The sequence below is a fragment of the Tachypleus tridentatus genome, chromosome 7, assembly GCF_004210375.1.
Source record: "Tachypleus tridentatus isolate NWPU-2018 chromosome 7, ASM421037v1, whole genome shotgun sequence".
NCBI lineage: Eukaryota > Metazoa > Arthropoda > Merostomata > Xiphosura > Limulidae > Tachypleus > Tachypleus tridentatus.
In genome coordinates this window covers 178,408,597-178,431,240 of record NC_134831.1, presented here as the reverse complement: position 1 = coordinate 178,431,240, position 22,644 = coordinate 178,408,597, and the positions used below count along the sequence as shown (strand labels likewise).

Here is a 22,644-nt window from a genome sequence, read left to right as displayed (position 1 = left end):
TGGTAGTTGATAAACCCACATCCACGATCTAAAAAATGTAGTTCCTTGTATACTAGTAGTTTACAGACGTACATCCATGATCCAAAAAGTAGTCCCTCGTATACTGGTAGTTGACAGACGTGCATCCACGATCCAAAAAGTAGTTCCCTTGTGTAATGGTAGTTAACAGACGTACATCCACAATCCAAAAAAAAGTAGTTCCTTGAGTACTGGTAGTTGACAGACGTCCATCCACGATCCAAAAACGTAGTTCCAATCTGTGCTATGCCTACCACGGGTATCGAAACATGGTTTTCAGTATTATAATCTGCAGACATACAACGGTGCCACTAGGAGTGGATGATATACTACTTATAGATGTATAACGTTAAGCCTGTTTGGGCAAAAACGTGTGTGTGTGGTTTGTTATAGCAAAGCCACATCGGGCTCTCTGCTGTGTTCACCAAGAGGAATCGAACCCCTGAATTTAGCGTTGTAAATCAGTAAATTTACCGCTGTTCCAACGGAGGAAGGGCGAAAAAGAAAATGATTAGAAAAAATCAAAATCGGGTAAGCTCTGATTCTCTGCACAATACAATTCTGTCTTTTGCGTTTGATATTCCATTATAAGTTATGATACATGGGTCTCTTACATTTCCGAATTTCGCGCAAGATTACACGATGACTATCTGCCTTCAGTCGTCCTTCGTACTGGGCTGATAAAAAATAAAGAAAGCAGGGCTACTCGAGTGTGGTACAACAGTGACCACAGTTTATAATATACTTATGGAATGTGATCTGTATTACAATGTTAAAGACCCTTCAAAAAAGTTGGGGTTCAACTCTCCTACGTGGACGCAGAGCACAGATAGCCGATTATGTCTTGTTGCGCTAAATCAAACCAATTGTTTGTGGTCTATCCAAAAAGATTCGCCATATCATCGAATACTGCATAGTAATTAATTCATTAGACGATAAGTTCAGGTTGTAATATGTTTTACAGATCCACGAAAAAGTCATAAGTCTGGATGGATTCAGTGATGTTTATATATTACACAGCTTCCTTCACCTTGGGCGAGTTCACTGTCTTATAATGTCCATTAACCGTAGTAATCTAAATGGAACAGTTCAATCATATACATCGTTTCTCCATTATATGTCAGATCTGAATATTGGCTCTAGAAAATTAACACAAACCACAAATAAAATCGGTTCATCTTTTATATGTTATATATTTATATATATAAAACCGTATCAACTGGTAGATGATATATGTATATATATTAGTTGGTTATAACTTAAAAAAAAAAAAACGAAACAAAAAATAAATTAAAAAAAACGCTGCACTTATTGAAAAGATCCCAGGTTACAAGCTACAACGTGGGATTATAAAATGTTCCCTTGGTTTTGGAGGTGATTGTCAATGCAGGACCCATATTGCGGTGGGGATACACTGTCTATCAGTCTTAACTACTATACGCCAGCCTCACCTCAAATAAGAAATAAAAGAGTAGCAATAGATAAAGTAATTAGGAGAGCGAGATGTGGGTTCTCAAGCCCACAATGTCCAACATATATATCACTCTTCGCTGCCTTCAGACAGTTATGGGAAGGTGACTCCTCTCCAAAGTAAGGAAGAAAATATTAATTGAAAAATAAGAATAAAAAAAATAAGGTACTACTATATGAGTGTAAGTAAGTTAAATAAACTTACCTCTTGAAGTTAGCATTCCAGCCCCAAATATGGCAGAAAGATACTAATTGATAGCAGAGTAGACGAATTATGCTAGTGTGAAGCGTCCTATCCAATTATCTAAATAAACTAGTATAGCTACTAACCACCACCCATTTACTAACTCTACTGTAAATATCACACTTTATACAAGCCTTTATATGCGGCAAGGTGTACATCCACATAAATTAGTGCCAAGTTATTAAATGACTTTGTTCGTAACTAAAAATGATTATTGGAAATTTTAAGTATTATATAAAAATGAATTAAATAAATATAAAGAAACAAAAACTAAAGCAATTAGTCAAAGGTTTGGATTTGTTGTTTTTAACGCAGTCCTTCCTTATGATTTTGTTTACTTAACTTTATTGAAACGTACTAATTTTCATTAATATGTATATATATATAACCGCATCAACTGGTAAATAAGATTTATATATCCTCATAAAATAGGGTTTATTTCCTTATAAAATAACGTTCATGTCAGTATAGAAGTGCTTATATCATTATAAAATAGCGTTGATATCTCTATAAAATAGTGTTTATGTCTTATAAAATAATGTTAATATCCTCATAAAATAATGAAAATAATTTCAAAAGCTGGTGAGGATATTATTAAAAATACCATAACAAAAGAAAGAGGAAATAGATGGTATATATGGGTATATATATGCAGGTTATAACATTTCGCTGAATAATTATGGAAATGCCACGTAACAGAGCAAGAACTATAGAAGTTTAGTGAAAGAAAAAAAAAGAACCAGTGGAAGTAAAAACCTTTTACTGGTTTGTTTAGGTCTTATGATGCAACACTAACTGTGGGTGTTTTGATCATCAAGCTGGAGGTTGTATTTATTGCTCACAGTCCAAATAATGTGGCAGCAAGTGGAAAAAAGAGAGAAGAGGAAGACAACAGAATCCCCATTAGTTTAAGTTAACGAAATATAAAGGGGATTCATAACCTGTATAATTCTCAAGGTGTCCCCCCTTAGTGGCACAACAGTATGTCTGTGGACTTGCAACGCTAGGAACGGCGTGTCGATACCCCTGGTGGTCAGGTCACAGATGGTCCATCGTGTAGTTTTGTACTTAACTACAAACAAACGATCAAACACTAAAGGCCGGGCGTGACCTATTGATCAGCGTACTTGTCCAAGTTTCGAAATGTGTTGTCACTAAAAACGCTCCGAATTTCCAGTTCTAGATGCGTTATGAAGGTGACGGACAAACCTTTATTTCGGTTCCAATGACCAGACAAAGTTCTTGTCCTGGACGATGATGCGAGCTTGTTTTACTCCTGCAGGTCATTATTTCAAAATTCGGACACCTACAGTTGGATCCCAGGGGAGTCTCTGAACCTCCTTTCATTCCACATGCGCATAAAATCGGAAATTACTATTACGAAGCAACGGTCACAGTTTACAAAAGAACAGTGATCTACGTGGGCATTGGTTTATAAAACACAAAACTGAATGAATCTCAAACTTACCGACTTTAGGCATTCACGATTAAAAGACAGTCCATACCAATGTGATTTCAGCGCCACTTCTCGTAATAATACGCAAGATATGAAATTTATTAAAATAAAATTACGATTGGACAAACTGTAAAAGTAAATATTTACTTTTGCACACGGAATATCTCTTTGGTATGTATCAGTTTTATCTCTTTCTTCTTTCCTTTCATGATGTATAATAATTATAATAATTATTTCCAATAACCAGTGTCTTTACTTAAACCTCGTTTTGTTATGAAATTACTTCGTTCGTAACAAGGATGTATAGGAAGCCACTAGCAGTATCTAACGTTTCATGGGAGTGAAAATGAAATCGACAAAAGCGCACAGCGCGTCGTCGCGTTCGTCAGAACGTCACGACCAGCTAGCTACGTAGCTTACAGCGTTTCCTCTTTCTATATACATTTCCATCCTCGCCAAGTTACCTGCTTGACGGAAACTACTCTCCTTCGTAGGAGAACATTAAATAAGGTTAGAGCTGTTGTTCAGGCGTATTATTGTCAGTTTAGCACTCAGCGGAAAGAAAATTGACAAAAAAGAGAGAAAAAACAGATACCTTAATAGTCGTTGTTTATCAAAATACTCTGGATGCGCAAGAGTTGATGTATAATTCACCTTGATCGATTTAGGTAAGTTTTATCTAAACGATATAACTGTCTTCTTGGATTTCTTTAAGTAACTAAAAGCTTCCACTGGTTTTGTGTCAAAGAAGTGAAAGATATTTGAGAAACCAATGGACAAACAGTAGTTTCTGAGTTTAGGCAATGTTATCTTGACAAGTAACTGGTGATTTAACGTCGGTTTCTAGCACACACTCTTCAGTCAGCTTTCCTATTAGGTGTCTCAGTCTTGCCCGACTGTGTGTGTCTAAGCAAGTCTCCCTAGGATGATTTTGTTTTTACCATGTATCTAAATTCCTCTAACTTTGTGGGCTTTGTGAATGTGTTGTTGTTTTCAGTTTTCTCTGTCAGACGTCTTCTCTACTGTATTTTAAGGCCTTCTCAGTCAGCTAAAATAGTTAGTTTGTTTCTTTACTCTACCTTTAAGGCCTTCTCAATCAGCTAAGACTTTATTGTATGTCTAAAGCCATCTCCGTCAGTTGGTTTCTTTACTGTATCTTGAATGCCTTTCCAGTAAGCTAAGTTTTTATTGTATGTTTAAAGCTATCTTCGTTAGTCGGTTTCTTTACTATATTTTTAAGGTTTTCTAAGTCAGTTAAGTTTTTATTGTATGTCTAAAGTCACCTTCGTTAGTCGGTTTCTTTACTGTATCTTTAAGGCCTTCTCAGCCAACTAAGTTTTTATTGTATGTTTAAAGCCATCTTCGTCAGTCAGTTTCTTTACTGTATCCTTCAAGACGGTAACAGTATTAGTCGATAAATACATAACTTTATCCTTATATAATTGTCTTGTGATTCGTTCTCAAACGTTTAAGTGTTAAATTATTTATTCAGAAATTTCATATGTTACAAATATGTTTCATTGCAACCTGAAAGACGCAAGGTACTTAACGAGCTATCGGTGCTCTGTTCAGATTTACCGCTGCGCCATCGCGGGAATGCTGCGTGAACTGGTATCGAACTACTAATTTCAGTCTGCGTTTATTAGTACGATGTATCATGTGAAAGATATATCCATTTTAGGTGTCTCCTAAGCTTTTCTTTTAATTCATAATGCTATCCGTCGCGCTATATCAAAAATAAAAGATAGAACACAATTTTTATAACATGTTAACTTTATTGAACAGCTAAGCCTAGTGTCGTTGACAAGAGTGTTAAGATAAACTTGTGATGAAACTGTTAAACAATACACACGTTCAACTTAAATAGATGGTGGAAACAGCGTATTTGAGATGAACTACTCAAGGTAACTATTTTGTTTACAAACAGCACTCCTTGTGTAACTCCTTCAGGTGGTAAATATATGACTAAACATTCATGTTACCGCTTTAAACTCAAACACAACCTCAGAAAGAAAAGTAAAATCCACTTATCTGATGTTAATTTAAAACTGTTTTGATAAAAGTTAATTTTTCCCTGTGAATGAATGCATACTTCTTTCACTACGGTATAGTAGAAAATGCTAATTTCACGATAGAGTAAAAAAATATATAGTTTTATCACTTTCAATCATAAAGCTAGGAAGACCAAAGTTCAAATAGTCACAAAGTCCATCTTATGCTCATGTGTAGATGCTTTTAGAAATCTGCTTATCCAAAGCTTCTGTACGGGATAAAAAATATTTATTGTTAGTGCACGTGCTTTTATTCCACATTTTTCTCAAATCCATTGTTGTCTTGCTGTCTTTTTCCCGAAAATTATCTTCCGGCACTTGAACAACAAACAGGATATTACTGTGGCAATTCTAATTATATATAACTTATTTCCTTATATTAAAAAAGCGGGTACCAGGATTACGTTTCCCATTTACAGCTTCTGTTAATTAATGAGTTTTATAATGATAAAACATTTTTGTTAACGTTACGTATATTTCTTAAGAGGTCGGTAACAAAATTATCCATCTGAACGTTTTCTGGAATATTCGAATACATTCTCCTTGTCTTTGCCAGTTTCTGTAACTAGAGCATCCATCCTGGTTAACGTTTTCACCAAGTCAAAGCTGTATACAAAATATTGAATTTCTTCCGAATGTTGATTTTACCTAACAGTGTACGTGTTCGATAAGTTTCGCGATATTACAGGAACAGGTTAAAATATTCTATTTAATGTTCAAAGTTTCTTTTTTCGATAATGTCTCAATGAATAATAGGTGCTTTATCAGAAATATTGAAATTATTTCTTCAAAGCATTGGATATATTCTTACAAGTTATGAGGATTTCCTTATAAATTGCTCTTTATATCCTCATAAAATAAGGTTTATATCTTTATAACATAACGTTTACATCTTAATAAAATGATGCTTGTATTCTCTTAAAATAAGATTTATATATCCTCATAAAATAGGGTTTATATCCTTATAAAATAGTGTTTATTTCCTTATAAAATAACGTTCATGTCAGTATAGAAGTGCTTATATCATTATAAAATAGTGTTTATGTCTTATAAAATAATGTTAATATCCTCATAAAATAATGAAAATAACTCCAAAAGCTGGTGAGGATATTAGTAAAAATAGCATAATAAAAGAAAGAGGAAATTATTAAGCTATCCTCAAAAAATGGTAAGCATTCTGTGAAAGATTTTGAAGGACTGACATTAGCCATACATATATTTACTTCGATTTTTGAATTTTTACTGCTTATCTCTTGTTGGCTGATAATTCCTGTTTCTCTCTGTACTTACGTTTTCAAACTGAACAATAATTTACTGTAAGAAAGCTGACTTCAGGGGGTAATGATAAAACCGTTAACACTAGAATTAAGATTTCTTAAAATTACTACAAGTTATTAATAATATTTATAAAATCAGATACTCTGTTTGAAACTACGTCAACTCAGTGAGACTGGTTGACATCATTGTTTGGTTTTTCACTTATCATGTAATAAAAAAGAAATAGAAGAAAAACGAATAAAAAAGCAAAAGTTTAACTATAATATTTACAGACATTTCCATAACTTGTGACTTAGTTGTTATATATATATTGTTATAGAAGGAAACAATATAAATTATTATAAGGTTTTGATGACTTATCGAGAAGATATTTAAAATTGTATTTTGATTAACAATACGAGCCATCTCTACGTAATGAGTGATGCCACCTGCCTGTTAGTGCGGCAATTTGACGTATGCCATGAACACTTAGATCTTCACTGTGGACAAGCTAGTCGTCAAACCATACTCGATCCGGGCACAGAGGTATTTTTGCTCTAACTTGCTAACTTATCAACACATTGTATAACACACAACAATAATAGTAATATTGTACTTATGTATCATTTAATAAAGTCGTAATAAGAAAGACTGGGGATCAATTACTATATCAGGTCAAACTGTGACATAAATGGTTTTGTTTCGCAACATGTTATTTTATCACATTTTGGAAGAAAAACTTCCGTAAAAATCACGTTAATGTTCCAAAGGAGTTTTCAGATACTGCCATTGTATCTCTGAAATAATAATAATAAAACATCTATGAAAACTACAAGAGACTGTGTTCAGTACACGACTAACTGCATTAATATTTTGCGAAGCCTAAGGTTCTATACAACTTGTTACTGTATTGGTCAAATAGTATTTCACTAAGCCTAACTGGGCTGTTTTAGAATAAATATATTAAAGCATCTAACAAAATTTGGATGGTACTTACATGTTTTCAATTAGGTTGTATTTTTCACAAAACAATCAGTATATGATAAGCTAAACGTTCTACAAAAAAAATATATGTTAGAATACTTGGTACTCCACCTAACAGACTCTGTAGTAATTACGTTTTTGCCTGATTTATTGTTTGCTTTATAATCCTTCAACATCTACCTCGTCAAATGAATGTTAAATTAAAAAGCAACTTTGTGTTTGCAGCTGCCATAGCTAACAAAATAAAAAGAGAAGATAAAATAAAAAGTAGAAGATAAAATATGAAAAATGAAATTATAATAGATGTATAAATTTTATAAAAAAATAAAATAGAAAAAAATGAAAATAAAAGATTCTAATTTGTGACGTCATAATGTTATCTGTTTCATAATTCCACTATTTATTCATAAAACATGAATTTCAACTAAGACTTTTAACAGAAACAAAAAACAATAGCTACCTGAATCTTGAAAATTGATATATTTTTAATTAAGTCACACGAATTTTAGTTTGTTTGTTCGTTATTGTTTTTAACTAAACAAAATACTACACAATGGGCTCGTATGTGCTCTACCCACCATGTGTATCGTAACCTGGTTTGTAGAGCTGTAAGTCCATATACATGCCGCTGTGCCACGAGGGGCTTATGTGTTTGTGTGCTCTATTTCACTTAAATTAATTAATTAAAAATAAAAATACTCAGTTTTTTTATTTTTGCCACCAAAACTTTTGTCTGAGTGTGTGTGTGTGAATAAAATAAAACCGTTTAGTTTTCCGATTTTTCTTTGTTTTTGTTTAATTTGTTTTTGTGTGAATAAAATAAAACCGTTTAGTTTTTAATTTTTCTTTGTTTTTGTTTAATTTGTTTTTGTGTGAATAAAATAAAACCGTTTATTTTTCTAATTTTTCTTTGTTTTTGTTTAATTTGTTTTTGTGTGAATAAAATAAAACCGTTTATTTTTCTAATCTTTCTTTGTTTTTGTTTAATTTGTTTTTGTGTGAATAAAATAAAACCGTTTAGTTTTCTAATTTTTCTTTGTTTTTGTTTAATTTGTTTTTGTGTGAATAAAATAAAACCGTTAGGTTTTCTAATTTTTCTTTGTTTTTGTGTGAATAAAATAAAACCGTTTAGTTTTCTAATTTTTCTTTGTTTTTGTTTAATTTGTTTTTGTCTGAATAAAATAAAACCGTGTAGTTTTCTAATTTTTTTGTTTTTAATTTGTTTTTGTTTGAATAAAATAAAACCGTTTAGTTTTCTCTCTCTCCTTCTCGTTTTTTTTTTTTCTTTTTGGAGAAAAAGCTCCCCAATGGCACAACAGTATGTCTGCGGATTTACAGGGCTCGAATTTGGGTTTCGATACTCGTAGTGTGCGCTATGTGCTTAACTTCAAACAAACAAACCAACCGTGAAAAGTATTCCTCAATTTCTAGGGTTACAAGTTCTCGACGTTAGCTCTCAGTCACCGAGGGGCTTTCAACAATACAAGTAGCGTCAACACAAAAAATAGAATGAGATAAAACGAGACAGAAAACACTATTTATGAACGCCTTTAATATTTCTAAATTTTCTGGGCAGGTGTTTTTTTACCATTAACTCTGCAATGTTATTGGCTTCTTCATATCCGAAACGCGCGTGAAGATAAATAATAGATGTGACGTTACAAGAAAGGAAGATTTCAAAATGTTATATTCTCTTCTGACATACAAAAACATCTCTACCACTTCAATTAAGTAAAAGAGACCGTCGTACACGTATTTTCGTTACTCGCTACCCCCCCCCAACTTTAATTAAAGGCAGACCTCCATTTTCAAGCTTCTCTCGTGTATTGACTACAATTATGGTTTAGTTTACATCACGTGTGATCTAGCTTCTATCTCGCTCGCCGATCCCCTGCTCGCTGGCTTAGCGCTAGACTGGAGTTCTTAAAACGCTAAAAGTAGAGTTCGATACTCGCATAAGTTAACCTTTCGTTTAAAACGAAACAAATAACAAACTTTGGGATTTTAAATGTAATCTGTTCCTGCAGTAACTCAGCGGTAAGTTGAAGGATCTGTAATAGCAAAATTCAAGGTTCTATCCCTACAACAGACACAGTTCAAATAACCCAATGTGTTCACCGTTGCGCTACAATAATCAAATCGTTTTGAGAACGATCCAACTAAAGACAATGAACAACACGTCTGTTTATTTTTAAATTTCGCGCAAAACTACACGAGGGCTGTCTGCGTTAGCCGTCCCTAATTTAGCAGTGTAAGACTAGATGGCAGGCAGCTAGTCATCATCACCCACCGCCAACAATTCGGTTAGTTTTTTTATCAACGAATAGTGGGATTGAACGTACATTATAACGCCCCCACGACTAAAAGGGCGAGCATGTTTGGTACGACAAGGATTCGAACCTTTGACCCTCGGACTACGAGTCGAGTGCCTTAAGCACTTGCCCGTGTTAGGCCTACGTGCAGGTCCTCACAATTATAACACACGTTACGACTTCGTCTGTGAATGCATTGTGTAGAGGGCGCTTTAAAACTACTATCAGAAACCTGCTAGTTACGCTTTATAAAATATGATTTAGATGTTTCGTTCCAGTTCAAAGTTTGAAAAGCTCTTAGTAATAGTTTTAAGAGTTTTCTCTAAACTTGTCACGATTTCAGTTTACTGGATTATAACGTGTCTATGGTCATGACGGTCTTTTATATTAATTAGAAACTCGGATCTGCTCTCAAACTTAAGTGGATGTCGTGTTGTCACGCAAAGCTTATATAATATATACATATAAATAAGTTTGAATTTCATGTAATGGAACTCGATTCTATATTTAACTGTTCATTGATTCTAAACACTGTTTTGAATGGACATACCTCAGAATATTGTATGTTCCCATCTCTTTTAGCTTTCGCTATGCACCATAACCAATGTGTATGTGTGTATCTATGAGTATTTATAAAGACTGCGCGTTAGATAGCGTGTAAAGAAAATAGAGAGAGAGGACACGTCTTATTACCTTTGAATCCAAGGTTCGAGCCGTAAAATGCCGGGACTTTTGGCTGTGGCGGCGTTATAACTGTGACAGTTAATCCCACCATTCTGATTGGTCGATCTAAGTTAGAGATGGCTATACCCGCAATTTGAAATTTAGTTGAAATTAGGGAAAGTGTTTAGTGGCATCATGTCTCTAACCTAGGACCCTGTTTGGATTGATAATATCGAATAACTTACTTCCGATAAGTTAATATAATTACTCAAAAATCTAGACCTATATATAAAACAAAAAGTGTCTCATGCAAAAGGCAGACATATGAAACTAGGATGACGAACAAATGACTGTAGGAAATGTATTTACGTTTGCAGTCCTCATCATGTAGAGTCCACCCCATTCCTTTTATCCTGGTATTATCGATTTAACATTTATTTGTCTATACAATTTTAAACTGTTAGTTCTAGGTGAAAAAAAAAAGCCAGTCAATATCACTCACAATCAGTTTCGTTGGTTATTCTAATCCGATACTAGGATTTGATTGTCACCCTTATAACACACTGAAGGCCAAAACTGCAAAACGCGAGTTTGTTTTTTGTTGATTTTTCTGGAGAGCTTTCAGATCATCAAATGAAAAAAAAAAAAAGAGGAAAGCAATCTACTGGTTGTGTTTTGGCAGGGCTTGTCTATCTGTAGTTTTTAAGTGGAGTAAAACTGGAGTATTCGTTGTCTTTAAGAATTAAACGTGTCTCGTGCACGCCACCACAAAATGTATGACCATCATCGTTTTAACTCACATCACCTGTGAGTTAAAACTTGGATTCGCTCGCGAGAGGTTTGCTTGAAAAAAACGGGGGCTTAAAAAATATGTGCGCTATCCATCCTGCATTTTGAACTGACAACACACACCACCAACTTTTGGCCTTCTCTAAAATTCGAGAAAATACAAATCTTTAATATTATTTGTCCTCTTTAGTTTCAGTTCATTCACATAGGTGGCAGTAAATAAATGTTTAACATAATTAATTTTATTTGTAATTAAACACAAAACTACACAATGCGCCATCTATGCTCTGCCCATCACAGGTATCAAAACTGGGATTCTAGAAATGGGTCAAAAGTCAAAGACCCCTGAAAGCTTCGGAACTCTTGGCCTAAATGGTAAACTGTAGTAAAACAGCAACAGTTCGTTTAAGTCAGTTCTTGTTATGTTAATCAAAACATGTTTCTTTGATACAGACGGAACAACAATACTAGAACATAGCAGTTATTAAATACGATTACAAACGTCCCTCAGTGGCAAGTTTCCGGACTTATAATGTAAAATATGGGGTTTGATCCTCCACTTTGAATAGAACTAAGACAACCTATTTTTCCGAAACAACAAGAGCAACGCCATCTACAACTGATCGTTTAAAACTGGTTGGAAACATCGAGACAGTTTCAAAAAGAACATTAACTTTGAAATAGGTCCAAACAAAATGGCGCAGGATTTAAACATTAGACAACCAAAACGTTTGCTGTAATATTTTGAAATATGAAATATTTCACTGTGAAATTGTTCAATTCGTAATAGATGTATCACAACCATTTCCATTACACACCAGAACCCTTACAGACAAAGAAATCTTGTCTTTCTGTTCCTCCATGCGTTTGTTTGTCCGTCTGACCATCTATCTATATTTCCGACCGTTAGTTACTTCATTAACATTTGTGTCTATCTGGAAAGAAACAAACAAACGAAAACATCTTATACCAACACGTGCTTGTTCATTCTCTGGAAACTCAATGACGTTGATCTCTCGAAGGTTGTGATTAATTTTGATTATCTCTATCCATCATAGAAAAATGTTTATGAGAAGAAATGAACATACTCTCTTATTATCAGCTCAGAGAGGATTAATCCAGCTGTCAAAAGGAATAAGCTCTCTTGCTCATTAAAGGTAATAGGTAACTTTGAGAACAACTGGTATATACTCTGCTTCGTTCGTTTATACGCATGTCTTTCGCTGTTGTGTCTGAGTTGCAATGTTCTACTCAGAATAGATACAACCAACACACGTGCTAAAAAACAACAACACGTTTAATCGTTTTGGATTTAAAATACTATGGTACATAAAGTAGAACCTATACACGGTTCCATTAATATAATGATAAAGCAAAGTATAAGTGAAAAAGGCATATTTGGCTGAGCCTGATTTTAAGAGAAGTTTGCACAACATGAATAACCAATATTACCGACCTGTAGATCACCGTGTTCATTATTAACTGGATATTGTCATTATAAAACCAGACTGGCTTTTTTCTAAGAATTCCTGGAGTTCTGAGTTCTCAACTCCAAGAAAACAAACTGAAATATATCTTTGTGTGTGTGTTGCATATTAAAAACTCCAGGTTTAAAAAAACAACAACAATTAAATCTACACAGTTTAATCTTTTCTACATTTTGTTGATTAGAACTGTAAAGTTACGCTTAAAGAATTGTTGTGAATGTCGACAAAGTATCACGCTGTGTCACGAACGGTTGTCTTTACTGTTTATCAGTCCGTCCACTAAGTCAGAGGCTTGCGAAGCGAAAACGAGTGTTTTGTTGAAGAGATGGACAAATAAATATACTATGGACTCAACAGTAAAGAGTGCTCTTACTGTCTTTCAAAATGGTGCTAATACTGATATTGTGATTTTGTGAATGTACCTGTGTATGGTAGTTGGAGGGAGTGGTTCATGTTTTGGAAAAACTGGAAATCTAATTTTTGTACAAATATACGTCTTTTGAAAATTGTTGTTTATATGTGCTATGTGTGAGCAGGGGAGTGGGTCTGCTATTGGCTGGCGGTCGACTTTGATCTGTCTAAGTAACTTCAGCCAGGACACATAAGAGAGGCACCTTGGTTTTGATTCCTTCTGGAACGCGGTCATAGGATGAATTTTAGTCCAACCAGGGTGTTTCGATTACACCTTAAGCACGTCAGGAAGGGTCCTTTAATTTAGTGCCCCTAAAATGGTTCATTAATCTAGTACCCTTTGATCCATCCTTCTCCTAAAATGATTCTTAAGTCGTACCCTCTAAAATGTTTCTTTAATCCAACGCATCCTAAATTAGTTTTTTAAAATCCATTTATCCCTGGAAGTATCCTTTAATTTAGCACCTCGGAAATGGTTCTTTGAATCAGAAACGCCTAAAATGGTTCCTTAATTTATCACTCACTAAGATAGTTATTTAACCTGGTGAATAAAGAATGAATACACAGACAGAGCAGGATAAGAAAGAACTCATTATCTTATTCAGCCATTTTATGACGTAAGCGAAACGGACAGAAGCATAAGTAAAACATCTTCCTCATTCAAAATGACTCCTACGAACACTGGTGAATAAACTCTCCCGTGCGCGAGTGGACTAAAATGGCCCGTCAGATATCCTGTGGGGGTTTAGATTCATCCATACTGTGGATTACTAAACAGAAGGAAGTCGTCAGACACCAGTATCTCTGACCTCAAAAGTTTCATATTGGATTGACCATCACTCTCATAACGAACCCACAGTTAAAATTATTGAACGTATTTAGCGACATCACGTCTTTAGCCTAGGACCCTTCTGACACGTTAACCACTAGGCCACTCTTGAATATTTCGTAATTAAGATGTGGAAGGTATGAATATGCTCAAGATATAACAAGTGCCATATTTAGATGAAATAATAAAACATATTGCGTTTTTATTATTTCTTTAACCGAAACCTCTACATTGGGCTATCTGCGCTGCATCTGTCGTGTTAGAAGCTTCCAAGCTGATAGCTGAACCACTAGAGGCTCGCTTTTATCATACTGAAACCAAAATAATTACACACGATAATTAAGGATTGTTAATATCGACAATCGCATACTGAAGAACCAGTGTTTGGAAATCTAATGACAAACTGTTTTATCTTCCAAATATAACAATAGCCAGACAACTTGTTTCATCTTCATTCAGTTCTTTTATCTTCCAAATATAATACAATAGCAAGACCAGTTCTTTCATCTTCCAAATATAACACAATAGCCAGACCAGTTGTTTTATCTTCGAAATGTAGCAGAATAACTAGACCATTTGTTTTATCTTCCAAATATAACAATAACATAACCAGACCACTTGTTTCATTTTATAAATGTAACACAATAACCAGACAATTTGTTCCATCTTCCAAATATAACACAGTAACAAAACCAGTTCTTTCATCTTCCAAATATGACACAATAGCTAGACCAGTTGTTTTATTTACAAAACGTAACACAATAGCCAGACCACTTGTTTCATCTTTTAAATGTAACACTATAAATACTAAGTTTTCAGTCATAGTTATATTAGATCCAGAATTAGCGTATTTCAAAGTGAACATTTACCTATTAGATAGTTCTTTAAATATTCATAAAAATGTATGTTTCCGCCTAAACCAAAATGCCACCTGCGCTTTATAGAAATTTGAATAAGCCGACCTTCTAGTCTAGCCCTAAACCTGTTCACTGTCAGCTCTAACACTGGAAACAACTGATGAATAGTTACTGTCTTGGAGACCTGAGTGGACGGGTATATATATTACGTTCCCGTATGATTGAACATCTCCCCGTTTCAGGATATTCATCTATCGTGAAGCATATGAGATTTTTCTCTCCTGTTTCTGTGAGGCAATATATATTTAAATTTCAGATATCCATCTAGGAATTATTTTTTATGACTGTGGGAGTCCACTGGTTCAAAGAGTCCATGGGTCTCATTATTATAATACAGAATGGTCACGTTTTGTGTTATTGTGCAAGAGGTGTGTGTAATATGTCTCTCTCGATTACAAAGACACGATATGGAAACTAGTTGGAGAGATAAATTTATGAAATTATAAATTAAATCCGAATATTCTTGCAATCAGATATTGTAAGGTTCTAATGGGTATAATTTTTGTTAATATTCCGTATTATAATAGTTTTATTCATTAAACTAATAAATCACTACATCATATAACCTTTTAAACTGTATAGTAAATAGTCCAACTGAATTTATAAATATAATACACTGTTCCATTCTTATAAGATGGCTCGGCAAGGCCAGGTGTGTTAAGGCGTTCGTCTCGTAATCTAAGGGTCGCGGATTCGAATCCCCGTCACACCAAACATGCTCGCCCTTTCAGTCGTGGAGGCATTATAATGTGACGGTCAATCCCACTATTCTTTGGTAAAAGAGTAGCCCAAAAGTTGGCGGTGGGTGGTGATGACTAACTGTCTTCCCTCTCGTCTTACACTGCTAAATTAAAGATGGGTAGCGCGTATAGCCCTCGAGTAGCTTTGCGCGAAATTCAAAAACAAATAAATCCTAGAAGACCGAGACAGCAGCCAAGATATACACGTATATTAATAATGAAATTAAATACCGGGCCTGGCATGGCCAATCGCGTAAGGCGTGCGACTCGTAATCCGAGGGTCGCGGGTTCGCGCCCACGTCGCGATAAACATGCTCGCCCTCCCAGCCGTGGGGGTGTATAATGTGACGGTCAATCCCACTATTCGTTGGCAAAAGAGTAGCCCAAGAGTTGGCGGTGGGTGGTGATGACTAGCTGCCTTCCCTCTAGTCTTACACTGCAAAATTAGGGACGGCTAGCACAGATAGCCCTCGAGTAGCTTTGTGCGAAATTCCAAAACAACAAAAAATTAAATACCGAAAAGAAATTACCTGAGAATATTAAGAGACGAAAGTGAAAACTATCTCAAAACATAAACTGTGTCAGTGAATAAATTATTTCAAAAAGTTTGGTTTTTGTTTTTATTTTGAATTTCGCGCAAAGCTACTCGAGGGCTATCTGCATTAGCCATCCCTAATTTAGCAGTGTAGGACTAGAAGGAAGGCAGCTAGTCATCACCACCCACCGCCAACTCTTGGGATACTCTTTAACCAATGAATAGTGTGATTGTCGTACCATTATAACGTCCCCACGCCTGAAAGGGCAAGCATGTTTGGTGTGACGGGGAATTTTATTTCGCGACCTTCAGATTACGAGTCGAGTGGCTTAAGCACCAAGCCATGCCGATCTTATTCCAGAGGGACATATTAACCATGATGTATGAAAGTTATTTGAGACGGACATATTAAACATGATGTATGAAAGTTATTTGAGACGGACATATTAACCATGATGTATGAAAGTTATTTCAGATGAACATATTAACCATGATGTATGAAAGTTATTTCAGATGGATATATTAACCATGATCTATGAAAGTTATTTGAGACGGACATATTAACCATGATGTATGAAAGACATTATGAAGAATATTTGAGAAACGCGATATTTGACGGATAAATAAAATCCGGCAATGTATGCGTAAATAACAAAATGAAACAGAGGCAACAAGTCTCTAACACTTGAGAAATAGACCGACAGTCGTGTATGTAATTGGTTTTTCTCGTCCTGGATAGTGACTGGGGGAGAGAGTATTGAAAGTGACTCCGTATGTCTGTCTGTCTGTGTATCCATGAGCAAATCTCGAAACCTAATGAACTGATGAACACGAAAAGTTTACATTAGATGGAGAGCCGATATAGGACAGTCCTCGTTAGATTTGGTTCAGATCTGGATATTCGATCACTTTAAAGCCTTTTTTTGTAATGGAGAGATAATGTGTTTTCGCGGTTAATGACCCTGTATAGTGTGATGGACCTGTACTACATTTCACGGACACATTAAGGTTGAGAGTCCCCATCACACTACGAATAATGATCCGGATCATTGAGCATTCTGGATCTGAGAAAGATTTTCTGAGTTTTAGATGGCGAAATTTGACGTCATCCAATAAAAACCCATGCACTCTTGAAAAGAAGTGACAGCGCGAGAGTATGTAATCTCTCTGGTTGCTCTTGTTTTACTTAACAACGTTCAAAGGACTGTACAGTTCGCCATCGTCATGGCAACAACGGGAATGTTAAATATGCAAAGTTTCTGTTGCTAAAACGTCGTTAAATAAATAAACGTAGCCATTCTTGTAGCGTGTGACTACCTTCCGCCATCCCTCATTTCGAGCTATTGACCAGAGGGCAGCCAATCAGCAGCATCCTCTAAGTCATACTAAGAGATTGTGTGTAACTCTTACAACGAACTAAGAATTTAAAATGATGAAATATTTTTGTGGTATTGCACAGGTTCGAATCCGGTTCTCCATCTCAGAAATCCAATGATTAACCATAGTATCAATCCGCGTCCTGTGATTGTTGTCAGTACGAAGAACATTATGATAGACGGTGTGACATCTTCCAACTAGTTAATGTTATTAACTGCTTGTAAGATAGGACAGTATATGTCCAGATAGCGAAAGTACACAAAAAGACATAATCTTAATAGTTCTTAAAACTCCAAAGCATTTTTTTTTCCTTTTAATTACTGGCCTTAGGCCATCAGCTTAAATAGCAGATCCATCAATAAAATTATATTTACATAAAACGTTAAAGAATAACAAACTATTTACAGACCTTATCTTTGGAATCAAGTAAACGGATAAGAAGCCAACAACAACGGAGTACGAACCGTTGATCAATTATTATTAGAGAGATAACCTAAATATAAGCATCACCATCCCATTTCTTTTACTGGTTGGCCATGACACTTATCTTCATTCGTTATGTATACTAATTATTTAGGCTTAGCTACGACTACTTCATTGGGTGTACTTTAGTCTTTCATCTCGTAACTTTACCTGTTTCCACCTGTCTACTTAATTTAAAGCTGTTAAATTATTTAGGCCTAGTCAGGACGAACTGATCACATCCAACACGTTTATTTGTTTGTTTGTAATCAAGCACGAAGCTAAACAATGGACTATCTGGGTTCTCTGCTCATTTCCTAGTGTTGTAAGTCCTGAGAAAAACCATTGTATAAACATAGCCATTTGTGATTTAAAATATATTTTAGTCTTACCTGATGTCGCCTTGTTATGCATGTTTGATGTATCATCACTTCAGGGCTATCTCTCCTACCGTCTAACAATGTCTTGCTGTGGGTTAGCACTAACTATCAAGCTATGATTTACTATTTTATTATGATTTGTTGCAGTCATTCGACCACTAATTTTGATACGTCAATCAAATTATTTTTATGCTAGCTGAGTTTGTGATTCTTACGTGTGTTTATAAAGAGAAGTTTGGAAATTATTATAGAAGCACACGTACTAGAGTCACTCAGTGAGAAATTTGAACTGAACGGTCACGTTTAAAATTACTTCACTGCCTAATTAGAGAAATTATAAGGGGAAAATTAATAGACTCTAAAGTTTGGTTTCTTACCACAAAACCTTTACAACTCCCACTGAACATAAGATTTACACCAATATTTCTTATGTAGTAGCCTTCAATAGACGTGAGTTTAATTTATAAACCTGTATTTCCTGGAAGACATGAATGCATTCACCACACTACTGCTGGGAATGATACGACTGCCTGTAGCTTTTATTATGATAATGGTAATCTGTCACAGTAAGCATGTAACCGTATTCAAGTAAAGCTCATTTTCATACGGTAACAAATTACTATTGCATTCAATATTTTTTGCACACATGATTTATTCATTGATTTCCGAATTTGAATTTTGCAGAAAGCTACGAGGGTAAATTGCGATACCTGTAAATTAATTTATCAATACAAGACAATTACGGTAAATTCTTTTACCAGCGAAAGGTGGATTAACCTTCATATTATAACGGGCGAGGTAAGAGATAGATTCGAAGCCGAGTGGTTGAAATTGCAACTCGAAGGCCCTAACCATATAATCATGCCAGGACTCGTAAGTAATACCACTACTTTTTATTTAATATAAACTAACAAAATCTATATAAACTTTTCAGGCTCTCCGGAATTATAACAAAACAATAAAAAAACACCGGTCTCTGTATCAGAAAACATACATAACCCACTAATAAACTAAATTCACCAACAGAAGCTGTCTTTCTTATATTAGTGTAAAAGTTATTTAGTTATTGCACTTAGAATCACTTTTGTTATTCAAACAAAAGCAACCCGGAGGTTGTTAAATATCCAAATAATTTTTCCAGTTTATCGCCCCCTGGTTAGTATATGGTTGTTTTTCTTATAACCATACTGAATTTAGTAGTGAAATACTAGAGGGAAAGCAGCTAGCTAATTATCACCAATCATTGCCATTTTTGGGGCGAGTGCTTTACTAACGAATTTTAGGATTGACCGTCACTTTATAATCTCTCCTCAACTGTAACACTTGATAAAATATGTGAATTTAATATAAATTTCTACACGTGTAGTTTTCCTTCTTATTCTTTACAATGAGTTTAATATAAATTTCTACACATCTAGTTTTCCTTCTTATCCCTTACAATGAATTTCAATTTATGACCGCTAAACAATTAAAACGGTTTGCTCTTACAAGCGAATTAAATTCTTTTTTCATTAAAAATGTTTCTTTATTGACAGAAAGATAAAAATTTAATGACATTAACTGTTCGGTAATTATCGTTATCTTTTATTAAATATTCTCCAATTTCATTGTGTTGAATATCTTTTTACTGGTAGCATAGAGGTCACTAGTAGTTTAAGCATTTTCCTAATCTTTATTTGTATCATCCACCTCGAGTATCAAAACTAGATTTTTAGTGTTATACGTCCGTAGACCTTTCGCTGAGCTAGTGCGATTGGAGAAATAATTTATTGTACTAGTAAAACAATAAGTTTTACTACAGTTTCTAGAAATAAAGTGTTGCATATTCTGTATGTACACAAGTCACTGTCTTGAAAAGATTACTTCAGCTGCCTTAATTATGTTCAATTGACGTGTTTATAATTGTTTTGCTCGTTTCATATTGGTCGTATTACAATTTCAAGCATTATATATGACTTACAAGTACAATATAAGAAAAAAAACTGTCTTATCCGATGCCAAATATTTATAGTCTTCTGTTCTGCGATTTGAACTTGGCGAAGAACAAGTGCTTGATATTATTTGTTTTGATTACATTACTTTACATAATATCACGTGAAATGATGAACTGTCTAAAGCAAAGTTGACATAGGTAAGAACATCGTTTGGTTGTCACTGATAAAGTGGAAATAACATAAAGCACCTTAACTTTAGTTTCTTGTTTTTTCTTTTGTCTTTTGTATTTCGCGCAAAGCTACACGAGAGCTATCTGCACTTGCCGTCCCTAATTTAGCAGTGTAAGACTAGAGGAAAGGCAACTAGATGTCACCACTTACCGCCAACTCTTGGGCTACTCTTTTACCAACGAATAGTGGGATTGAATGTCACATTATAACGCCCCACGGCTGAAAGAGTGAGCATGTTCGTTGCGAAAGGGATTCGAACTCGCGACCCTCAGATTACGAGTCGAACGCCTTAACCCACCTGGCCATGCTGGACCGCTTTGGTTTCTGTAGACGTGATAAAATTATCATCACCAGTATAATTAATAACGTTGACGTCAGGTAGACCCACTTTATGAGCCATAATTATCTGTCAAGATACATTTTTTTTATGTTCTATGTAAGTGCAGGTGAGCAGTGCCTTTCACTTACCTCGTGGTCAGTTCACATCTTAATTGCTGAGGGACATATAACTGAAATGGCTGGCAAATAAATATATCATAACTTTGTGCTTTAAATAACTAATTCTACCAGTAGTTGTACTTTATTATTACCAGTACAGACGTTCCTGATATGTTGTTACTATATATTTCAGTCACTTATGGAGAGATGGACTGATATATTAATACTATCTTATGGTCACTTATGGTCAAACATGTCGGTACCATTTCTTGGTCATTTATGGAAAGGTTGATAATATTTTCAACAGTTATTAACCAAACAGTGTTTGTTTAGTTGATTTTTCTTTGTTTGTTGTCCGTTATATGGCTTCAAAGTTGTTGAAATGTATCACCAACAAGTCACAGACACCTACTGTAAAGATTTTGGCCTACATAAAACCAGACATTTACTACTGATCACAGTGGATTACTATACCATACGAAACTGATCGAAGCAAATATCAATGAATGTCAATGCATATGTCTCTGGCACACCAATGTCAACGATCTCACTCTGGCATCATCAAAGTTCATCATACTAGAAAGTCTATATTGGCTCTTATGCTGGACCACTGCAAACCCCGAGGAGTAAGGTAATGATAACATCATTCAGAATGCAGAAATATGACAGGTTAAAACTCAGTTAGTAAATTGCACTGTGACCGTTTTAAGAGTCGAACACAGATTTTCAGCGTTATAAGCTCTGACACTTACCACTGAGAGGTGGATTGATTCTTTAAAGGATTGCAAAAAAATCAGGACCTACTTAAACTTGTTAGTAAGAAATCATAATATCGACAGCGATGTAAGTATTTCTGTAAGTATTTAATTAACAGTTAGTTAAATATTTGTGGTAACTGTAGCAAAGTCAAGCTATTTGTGAAAAACTAAACTTAAGTACAAGTTATTCTGTTATTCGCTTATGATAAAATGTGACAGAAATTGCACGTGGGCGAAATTTGAAGAATTCACTTACATATTGATTCTGGTGTATATGCAGTTAGAAAAGTGCCCCCATATGTCCAAAAAACGAAAAATTTCGTGACTTGAAAAAATTAGATTTCTTTATATCAATTAGATGTTCTCATATTATTGGTTAAAAGGGCCGAGTTTACCACAAGATCCTATTCGTCATTGAATGACGTTTATAAATAGACACCTACTTCATGAATGTCTGTAAAAAACATTTTTAAATGGACACTTCATTCACGAATGTCTGTAAAAATGTTTTTAAATAGATACCTAATTCATGACTGTGTGTTAAAACGTTTTTAAATGGACACCTAATTCATGAATGTCTAAAAAAAATTTTAAATAGACACATAATTCGTGAATGTCTATCAAAACGTTTTTAAATAGACACATAATTCGTGAATGTCTGTCAAAACGTTTTTAAATAGACACATAATTCGTGAATGTCTGTCAAAATGTTTTTAAATAGACACCTAACTTATAAATGTCTGTGAAAAAATGTTTTTAAACAGGCACCTAATTCATGAGTGTGTGTTAAAACGTTTTAAATAGGCACCTCATTCATGAATGCCTGTAAAAAACAAAACATGAAGTTATCATTTAGATAGACAGTCAAGTAGAAAGAAACTCAGACTAAATAACCATGGGT

The 22,644-nt window shown here is 34.6% G+C and overlaps 1 protein-coding gene across 2 annotated transcripts in view; it reads left to right on the top strand.

Annotated features, from left to right (window-relative positions):
• Positions 1-3,590: 3,590 nt before the first annotated feature.
• Positions 3,591-22,644, top strand: part of LOC143257364 (putative G-protein coupled receptor No18) — a 190,092-nt gene continuing 171,038 nt past the window's right edge. For both annotated transcript variants that reach the window (XR_013031815.1, XM_076515924.1), the window contains exon 1: positions 3,591-3,856. The gene's annotated coding sequence lies outside the window, so the exon portion shown is untranslated. The remainder of the gene's footprint in view (positions 3,857-22,644) is intronic.